The sequence below is a fragment of the Biomphalaria glabrata genome, chromosome 11 (assembly GCF_947242115.1).
Source record: "Biomphalaria glabrata chromosome 11, xgBioGlab47.1, whole genome shotgun sequence".
NCBI lineage: Eukaryota > Metazoa > Mollusca > Gastropoda > Planorbidae > Biomphalaria > Biomphalaria glabrata.
The window spans coordinates 19195075-19205910 of record NC_074721.1 but is presented as its reverse complement, the minus strand read 5'-3'; the positions used below and the strand labels follow the sequence as shown (position 1 = coordinate 19205910).

General features: G+C 31.6%; 1 long non-coding RNA gene across 1 annotated transcript; it reads right to left on the bottom strand.

Annotated features, from left to right (window-relative positions):
* Window positions 1-281: 281 nt before the first annotated feature.
* On the bottom strand, window positions 282-4830 carry LOC129921662 (uncharacterized). The gene is made up of 3 exons (XR_008773614.1): window positions 4694-4830; window positions 2155-2211; window positions 282-344 (listed from the first exon to the last, which is right to left on the bottom strand). It is a non-coding gene; the product is annotated as an uncharacterized LOC129921662 (long non-coding RNA).
* Window positions 4831-10836: the final 6006 nt, after the last annotated feature.

The window sequence follows — 10836 nt, the reverse complement described above, 5'->3', positions numbered from 1 at the left end:
TCCCATAAATTAAATCAAAGATTTTAACAATTTTATATAAACATATAACAAAAAGAAAAATAGCTAAATAGCGAAATACAAATGCATTTGATGGCATGTTTTAGTTAATGCTTGTCATTTACTAGCACTTACAAGAAGAAACTCAACACTCTGTGCTAAATGCTGTCAGCACAATGAAATAACAATTTTGTCGTGAACACCTTGCAAAGAAAGTTCTCCATCATACTTTATGATTTTTTTCTTTTTAGCAGCTCGGAGTGTGCCAACCAGAGCCTCAAATATAGTTGCACATTTGTCATCATTAAACAAAGTTCCAAATATCACCTCATATTTACAACCAGCTCCTGAAAAATTAGCAACACAGTTTAGCCAGTAATTCATTTTTATTTTTTTTTAAGTGTATAAGGTTTTTCTTTAAAATTTCATTAGTAAATAATTAATGTAAAACGACATGTTTAGTTTTTCTCAGAATTTGTAAATGAATTTCACAACCAAGCCTTGTAGATTTCTTCTTCCTATCACCTACTTCTAGGCACTAATGGCAAATGGAAATAATGACTTTAAAATTTTAGAAATGTACTATTCTACAAATATTTTGAAAACAAAAAAAAAATAGCAGATGAAATTTTAACTCTTTCTCTCCTAATTTACGATACCATCGTTGATTTGAAGTCATTTAATTAAATTAATGTTTGATTTTAGAAACTTTACTTTGTCTTATTTTAAAAGCGCATGCATTACCCTTTAAATCTATACGAAATAAAACTTTTCTGATGAAAAACAAAAACATCATTAAAGCTTAATCAAAAAATGGGTAGTGAAATTCTTCTGAGCAAAATGGAGAATTCCATCAGAACGTGGAAAATAATTACAGAGATTAAAAGTTAATAAATATAACCTTTTTCTCACATACAAATTTCCTTACCCATACAGATATTCCTTTGTTGGATGTGTGGCATAAACCAAGTGGCTCCTTATCAATGGGCTAAAATTTAAATCCCGACTCAAGCTGAGTTTTGTTTGCTAAGCCCCAGAGAACAGAACAAAAATGTTCTTCCATATACCCCCCCCCCTTTCCCAGCATGTCAACAAAAACACAAAAGAGATTGAATGATAGTGCACTGAGCAAGCTATGATCATGAAAGGATGAATTACATAAAAGCTATTTTTTTTTAAAGTCCTATATCAATTAATGTGTTATTCTAGTCATTCAAATAGGGTTTCAACTCTTCAAAGTAATGGCATTTCCAATAAATAAATCGTAATGGCTACTTCATCTACTAAAAGTTATAAGTCGAGATATAAATGATGAAACTACAATGAATACCTTCTTTTCCAAGGCGCTTTATTGCTTCTACAAGCAGCTCTATTTCATGTCCTACATTCATTTTAGTCAATCGTTCTGAAAAAGTCAAAAGTTCTATTTTTATTATTAAGTCCATAAATTATATATTATAGTATAGTCTAGATAATCATCTAGGTCTAGAATCTTGAATTTATTACCAGTGAGGTAATAACTACTGTACTGCACAAGCCAGCCAATGGATGTACACAAAGGATTGAATACATGGCTCAGTATGTAGACAATTTGTTTTCTATTTAAATCAACTGAATGTTTTCTACAGCTTAAAGAGTCGCCAGGAAACAAAGCTTTACTTTTAGTCTACATTAGATTTGTTCAATAAGAGAATGTTTTTTCAATAAATGTTATTTGCTAAATGTTAGGAAACCAACAGGAAAGGTGAAATATTATTTACCTAATTAATAAAAAAGATTTTTCAATGTCAAAGCTTTACTAGTGTAAGCAAGTAAGTAAAGTACCCCTTTCAGACTTTGCAATCTATCGGGCAGATGATGTAAAGATCACCCGTTTCTAAGGCAATGGTGAGGGTGGCATGTGGCCAGCACAATGACCAACTGTCTTTACTTTCTTTACTTTCCCAACACTAATGTCAGGTACCCATCTGAGTTAGTGGACTAAGGAGTGTCCTAAAAATTCTGACTTCACTGAGATTTGAACCCGAGGACCATAAGTTAGGAAGCCAAGTGCTTTACCATTCAGCCACCACACACCATGTAAAAGACCCTTGACTTATTTCTGTTCCTACTGTCAAACCAGCAATAAAATGAAGATAATGTGACTATCTCACATACTGAAAGTGGTTCCCGGTCATTTCATCCACTGGTCACTTCATCATCTGATCATTTTATCTAAAAAATAGTAATTGTAAAAATTGTGAAATAAGCAATTATTAATATATTTTTTTTTACATGACAAAAAAGTGTAATGCATTAGATAAGAATAAAATTAAAAGCCATTAAAAACAATACAAAAAAACAACATGTATAAATATAGAGGTCATCTAAAAAATTGGTTTTGTTTTTATCTACATCAATAAGACAGAGTGGGGTGGGAAAATTTAGATCAGATCGACCCAATAAGCACTCGATCAATTTTAAAGGTTATAGAAACCTCATCATGACAGAATTATAGTATAAACAGGTATTTATGTCCACATAAATATACCAGTGTTGATATCTAAAGTGAATATCAATAAACAAATTTACATATACATGTAGAAATGAAATATCAATAGAATTATGAAATGTATACAAATTAAGTCCTATAACACAATTTACAACTTTAATGTTTAAAAGGAGTCAAAGCAAAACTTATATAGCTGACCTGATATCCTGAGGATGGGTGAAATCAGACTTTATTAGAAAAAATAAAACCTTATTTAGTTCTCATCTTCCAAAAGATATCCACTACTTCCACCAAAGTTTGACCTTTGATCATTATGTCATGTGAAAGGTAGTATTATAATATTACATCCCCCACATCCAATAGAAGCGCCATAGCTAAGTACACACCATGATTTACAATAATAAGATTTATCAAGAATATAAAATGGTGGGGGAACCACTAAAAACACATTAATAACATGTCAAAAATAACAAAAACCATTCAAAATAATCATATTTATATATTAGATGAAATGAGGGCTTAAATTCAAAGCCTTAACAGCACAATTAAACAACGAATAAGAAAAAAATATTTAATTGGGGATGAAATGACCAGGGAAGAAATGACCGAGCATGACGTGAGCAAGGATGAAATGACCGGGGATGAAATGACCGGTCACCACTGAAAGCAAGCTGTACCAAATGTATTTTCATTAACACTGTGTTATTCATCAATGAGAGATTATTTGCTCAACTTTGTTTGGATAATAATGAAGACTAAAATGATTAATTACTTCAGGCAGTAGTACGTTGCTTATCTAAAAGAGCAGGGTTTTTATGTGATTTTATGCTCTCTTAGAATCAGTGTTAGAATTCCACGAAAGCAAAGACACTGATTTACAACATAGTTTGATTAACTCAAAAAAATGACAGAACCATATGACAGATTTATTTGCCAAATTAAATAAAACTAATTTAAAACTAAAAAGTTACCAATTAATTTAATCTAAACTAAAAGCATAATATCTGTTTTTTTTTTCTCAAAACTTTTATATACTATTCAAATGTGGGAAGAGGATAATGTTTGTAATTTCCAATAGTTTCAAAAATGTAAAATAGTGAAACATTTTCTTGCTTGTTAACACCTAATGGCTCTTTATGCAGAGCCAAACAAAAGATTTCAAGACATTCCTGCCTAGGTGTTGAACCAATTAGCATGTAGACAAACTTACATACCAAACACAAATGAATACTATCTAATACAGTAGCAGGTTATTGAATTATCCACAAACGTTGAACTTAACCTAATGTTCAAAAATGGATACCCTCAGTTCTCCTTACAAAAACAGATCCCAATTTAATATCCTGCATTAGGGGTTATTGTACAGAAGTTGTTGACTGCTTTACCATCTTCCTTTTTAGTAAAAGGTTTTCAGTACCATTATGAGCCTAGTCATCAAGAAAAAAAACCTAGAAATTAGTGCTGGTGAAGGATTCAGGGTTGAGACTCAAAACATTAAGCCTCATAATAATCTCAACCCATCCTCCCAAGTATTTTTTTTATTTAATTTCTTTTAAAATTATGAATTTATGCAACTTTTCCCTTGAGGGTCCTTGGGCAAGTTTATACTATAAATAGGATTTATGAGTCACATTTGGGACCCACTGATCTAGACTACATATATTATAGGTCAATAATTTATAAGATAATATAGATCTAGATTTAGATTCTAGGGTAATTCAAGTGACTATTTACAATTTTATAGAATATATAAATAATATATATTATAATATTTATCTAATCCTAGGTCTAATGATATATTCAAATCACTGGGTTTCAATCCTTTTGTTTCTGATTGTTTTCACTTTTAATGCAGATGCACCACACAAACTCATACCCGTTTTATGTATTTGAAATATGATCATTTGGACATATTTGGCAGTTTTCTATCTATCAAAATCATATACATTTATGATATTTTGGAACAGAACAGATGTAAAGGTAAATCTAAATAATATAAATATACTTTTTACAATCATGCATTAAACATAAAATTGGGTTCCAGTTGATATAACTGTTATCTATTACTATTGCCAAACAAATAAGAAGAGTGTCATGTGGGTAGTGTACCAAACAATAATATTTTACTTTAATTTTATTTAGCAATGACTGTTTTGCAAATTATAATATATTCTTATCACTAAACTACTGAGTTAATATATTTACCATCATATTTTTTTAGGCGAGCTTGTAATTTTTCATTTAAAAGTCGACTTTTCTTTAGCTCCTCTTGAAAACATTGAACTTTCTTTTTATAATATATCTGAAGTATCTTTGAATTGTACAATTTCTTCTTTAACCTTAAAACTTTCAGATTTTCCTTCTTTTTAATGGCAGGAAACTGCATAGTTATGACACTGAAAAATAATAATTTTGAGCAATACAATATCATTTAAGGCATAACATTAAATTCTGGAGCATATATTAAAATTACATAAGCTTTCACTCTGACACAATAAGCACATTAAATTCTGGAGCATATATTAAAATTACATAAGCTTTCACTCTGACACAATAAGCATATCTCTAATTCTATTGCATTAACATATTAAAATAGTAGATATTTATTTGATAATGAAAATGTGACTACAAATAAAATATCACATAAATAATTATAATTCATTTTGTTCTTTAGTTGCAGGCCATGATATAAATATCAATATCACTAATTTTATAAAATATACATAATTGCAATAAGTTGTTAAATCTAAAAGTACATTTTGTTTTACCATGTTGAGTGCCCCCTCAGTCACTGTTATTAATTGCTGTCATCTGTAGTAGGCATTTCTTACATCTAGAAACAAGAATAGTCATTCATTTTTACTCCTTTCCATACATTAGTAATTTGTAAATAATTTTGTCAAACTCAAATGCACTTATATGTTAGTGTTACGTGCGCAGCATAGCCTGAATGTGGACTGGTGGGAATGCATGTTGAAAGTCTTAGGGAGGAGGGATTTTTAGAAATGGAGTAATGTAAATGAAGGTCTAATTGACAGATTATTATTTGTATATTTTTATTTATTTTTATAAGATTAAAATCCTCACTATACTAGACATATAATACCCGCAGCTCACGGGTCTTAATTTGCGTATCACTGTCGATATAGTCACTGAGAGTGTTTTGGAAACAATTAAATGAAATAATATTGCTATAAGAAAGCGAATGCGTGAATTAAAAAATAGTATTAATGGAGCTATCAAAATAGCTAATCGACCTAAATCCATTTTTTTAATTAAAACATTTGCTTGTAGGTCTACAAGATCTAGAGTCTAGATATTATTATAAAAGATGTAGACCTACTATCGTAAGTGTGAATTCAATGGCTCGAGAAGCTTATTAATTATTGTATATTAGTATATGTTACATCCCTCATATAGAGCCTCGTGTAGCCTGTCCAATCATACTGTGTTTACATAGTGGTGTGCACAACACATGAAGGGGTGACAAAAAGCAATAAAATATATTTTATAATCAAATGGAACGCGTGAATGTAATTGTTTATATAACATTGTTAGTTTAATTTCATGTAGATCCAGATCCAGAATCTAAACAATTTGAATGCCACAGCAGTCTAGTCAATAAATAAAAACTTTTGAGCCAATTATTGTAAAAGACTATACACTTTGTTGTCACTTTGAGGTTGTGTTGCCCTAGATACTGTAGACTGTAGTGTTGACCTATATACTGCGCCATGATGAATGACGTGCTTTGAACACGTCTAATGTATATGTGTAGCTATGTTATCAGGTCTAAATGTGCATAAGTAAATCTTAAAAAAAAAAATTAATTGAAAATAAAGACTTAAATTTAAACCAAATCGGTAACTGTAGGCTTAAATGCTTTAAAAAAACACATTGGAAAGTAAATTGTATAATGTAAGTAGTTTATTAGTTTAATAATATGCCTTTATAATGTGGGATATTATGACCTCTAACGTTCATTTCATTTGTATCACTACGTGATATAATGGTGCCGCAAGTTATGGAAAAGTATGTCAAAACGTTTAAAGCTATTTACATTTAGAGCGAACGATTTTATGTAAAAAATGTTTTGTAAACTCAAATTTGAAGGTTAATGTGAATCAAATAATGAAATGAATAGACACGTATTTGTATGTTCATGTGTAAAATAACAAAATTATGTTTTCTTGAATGAGAGCTAATTTAGATCTAGAGATTTTCATCTCTCCTGCGCTCGGTCTCTTCTCATCATTTAGACACAACATGGCCTAGATTTATAAGATACAATACTTTTATAGAGTTGGGCAACTTTTTTTTTTTGAGGGTCTTAAGTTTGATTTAGGGCTACAATACATACACTACGTTCTAAGTTAGTACCCAAGGAACATTTCTTCCAAGTTTTATCAAGATCTGTCAAATGGTTTTGATTTCTGTACTATACATACATACATACATACGCCTTACTTTCTACTTTATATATTAGATATACGATTCTGTTCAGTGTATGATTAAGAGTCACATCTGCTTGTAACAGGTGGCGCCCAACGAAAAGGTAAAACCTACGGATTCCTCAATACATAGTTGATCTCCTGTCAAGAGACAGTAGAGATATTAAAATTAAAGTCTAGATCTAGAGACAGGATACTTTTCGATTCGACTATTAGTAATAGACAATGGCGGACAAGGCTGAGGTAACAGCGTTGAAGGAAGAGGGGAGGTTGTTGGATCTTGAAGGATCGGAACTAAAAAAATATGTGCAAGAATGATGGAGAGGGAGAGATTAGCAATGAAAAGAGAAAAAGAAAAGGAGAGATTAGACATGGAGGACAAAAGAGAAAGAGAAAAAGAAAAGGAGAGAAATAGCTGTGAAAGAAAAAAAAAGAAAACGAAAAGATGGCAATTGAAAGGGAAAAGAAAAACGAATTAGTAGCCATTGAAAGAGAGAGATTGGAGATGGCGAAAAAAAAGTTCAAAACAGACCAGGGAAAAGAGAGCGATAAAAGAAAGGAGGAAACTACAGGGAATAAACTAGCAAAGTATAAAGGTGTGATATTCAAAGAAGCTAAAATGGAAGAAATTCGAAATTGAAATGAGGGAACTGGAATACCCAGAAGACAAATGGTCATTCCTATTATCGAGGTCATTTGTAGCAGAGGTTCCATCAAAGATATGTATGAACCAGCGCAACTACAATGTTGTAAAAGAGCAACTACTTAGTACTTTCCGGAAAACAGGCTTCCTATCATCAACAGTTTATTAATTGTGAGATAGAACCAGAGGATGACCCACAGACATTCCTGGACAGAATGAGCAGCCATTTGATAACTGGATAGAAACTGCTGAGGTAGAAAAGACCTTTGACAGCCTTAAGACATTTCTAATGTTGAACAAAGTGATTTACGAGTGTCAGAAGGAATTTAAAATATTTCTGTTAGAGAGGAAACCGAAGAGAGGAAACCGAAATCCATAGAAGATATAGTAAGACTAATAAGGCCCTATAAAGTGGCACATCCCGAGAAGAAATTATCTAGAGGCTGTGATATCGAAGAAATAGTTGCATATAACAGAACATGTGAGACACAGCATAACTTTCACAGAACAAGGGAGACACAAGATAGGCACAACAGATATGATAACTGCAATGGAAGATATCAAGGAAACATGAAAGAAAGGATTGGGAGAAAGGTGGAATAGAACAAGGTTTATCATTGTCTTCTGATACTGGAACATTGGAGGTATTCCAGACATTCGTAGGGAACAAGACAGCCAAGAGATTAGACAAAGGTGTGTAGAAAAAGGATATGTATAGAGCAAGATAGACTTGGTTGGTTATCAATTTGATTGCGACTGGAATGAGGGTGTTTTGTACAGGCATAATAGAAGAATGTAGATGTTGTTGGTATAATTAAAAGGTACTGTCTTAGGATTCTTGTGTTTCTTAGTACATGTTATTGAATAGTTAGAATTTCCAATTGTTAACTATTATGTTTAGAAAATGTGCTGATATATGTTCGATATACATCAAACTTGTCGAACATTGGGGATGTTACGTGCGCAGCATAGCCTGAATGTGGACTGGTGGGAATGCATGTTGAAAGTCTTAGGGAGGAGGGATTTTTAGAAATGGAGTAATGTAAATGAAGGTCTAATTGACAGATTATTATTTGTTGTATCAAGATTAAAGTCCTCATTATATCTATATTATAAAGTAGAATGTGAGGTGTATGTATGTATGTATGTTACTTATAGACATCAAAACCGCTTGACCAATCTTGATAAAACTTGGCAGGAATGTTCCTTGGGTACTAACTTAGACCGTAGTGTATGTTTTGTAGCCCTAAAACAAACTTAAGACCCTCAAAAAAAATAAAGTTGTCTGACTCTATTACAGCTATAGTATTTTATGGATCTAGGCCATGTCTACAATGTTGACATGAGAAAAGATCGAAAGGATTTAGATCTAGATCTAATTTTAAGAAATACACTTTGCGCAGATAGTTTTTTACTTTGACACATGAAAATACAAAAGAAGATCCATTGATTTCATTAAATAATAAAATTAACCTTCAATTTTGAGTTTCAAAAGCATTTTTTACATAAATTAGTTCCTTATATCTGTGACTACAGATTTCCTGACGAACATTCTTTCATTAGACAATACCGTAATGAATCGCGTACTAAATATTAAATCATTTAATTGTTTACTTTATAATCCCATCCCTAGATCTAAAACTCTAATTCAACTCTAAGATGATAAAACTTCTCTTTGCACAGATAGTTTTATACTATAACACATAAACATATTAATTAAAGTCCATTCATTTCATATTTTGATCAAATAAACATTCAAATTTGGTTTTCTAAAGCTACATTCACATACGAAGGCTGCAAAGCCGAGTTGAGATAGGCCTAGATCTATATTCATTCATGAATCGCGTACTAAAAATTATTTCGTTTAATTGTTCACTTTATAATCCCATTCATTTAACAAAGCTATCGTTCTTTTTGTTTTTAATAGATAAGACTTCGGGTAAACCCATTTTCGCAAAACTAATTTTATTTTCGTAGCGAAAGAGAAATAAAGTGAAAAGATCATTAGCTACGTTTAACAAACATACATCTAAATACAATCCACTATATTATTCAAAAGCATTTTTTACATAAATTAGTTCCTGATATCTGTGACTACAAATTTCCTGGCGAACATTCTTTCATTAGACATTACTATTACCAAATGGTCACACATTAACACATCTCTCTACTGAGTCTATTCCTAGGCCTAGGTCTAAAACTCTTATTGAACTCTAAGATGATAAAACTTCTTTTCGCAAAGATAGTTTTATGCTTTAACACATAAACATACTAATTATTGTCCATTCATTTGATATTTTAATCAAATTAACATTCAAATTTGTTTTTCTAAAGCATTTTTAATACATTCGTTCGCTGTTCGCTAAAGCTGCGTAGCCGTGTTGAGATAGGCCTATATTCATTCATGAAAAAAAGTTCACGCATGCGCAGCACAGAATGAACTCTATAAAAGCCAATTTTTAACTCTTTATTAGTGTAGATTTAGATCTATGTCTACCTCAAGATCTACTTTATACTTTATACACATGAACATACAAAATTTAGTCTATTCATCTCAAATTTTAATCAAATATATGTAGGCCTAGAAGCAAATGTTTTAATTTGGAAGGCTGCCTGGTCGTGCGGTTTGCGCGCTGGATTGTTGTTCGGATTTATCGTCTGTCGAAGTTTCAAACCCTGCCCGCTCCCATCCCCCGTCGTCCTGTGGGAGGTTTGGACTAGGAAGTAAACTATCTTCAACTCTGAAGGAACATCCGAAACATGTAAAACATTTTACAAAACATTTGAAAAAAAAAATGGATTTAAGCCTATTAGCTATTTTGATTTGATAGCTTCATTCACACATTCGCTTTACTTATTACATTATTATTTCGTTTAATTCCAAAACACTCTCAATGACTATATCGACATTGATACGCAAATTAAGACCCGCGGGCCGCGGGTAACATATGGCTAGTACTATATATACGATTCTGTTTCCTGTATGATTAAGAGTCACATCTGCTCGTAACAGTTCAAATATATGATTTGATTTGATTTGTTGATTTGAGGCACATCGGCACAATTTAGGCCATGTCGTGCCTGCAGTCCCTTAAGGACTACTCTCTCTCTAAACAACAAGGGCCAGATTCTATACAGTCATATAATTAAAATTAAGGTCTATTCACAGTTAAAATAGTAAAGGTAGTAAAAATTTAAATATTTGGTAAAAATCTAATGTAAATAGTGCATGTTCACAAATTCAGAAATCAGAT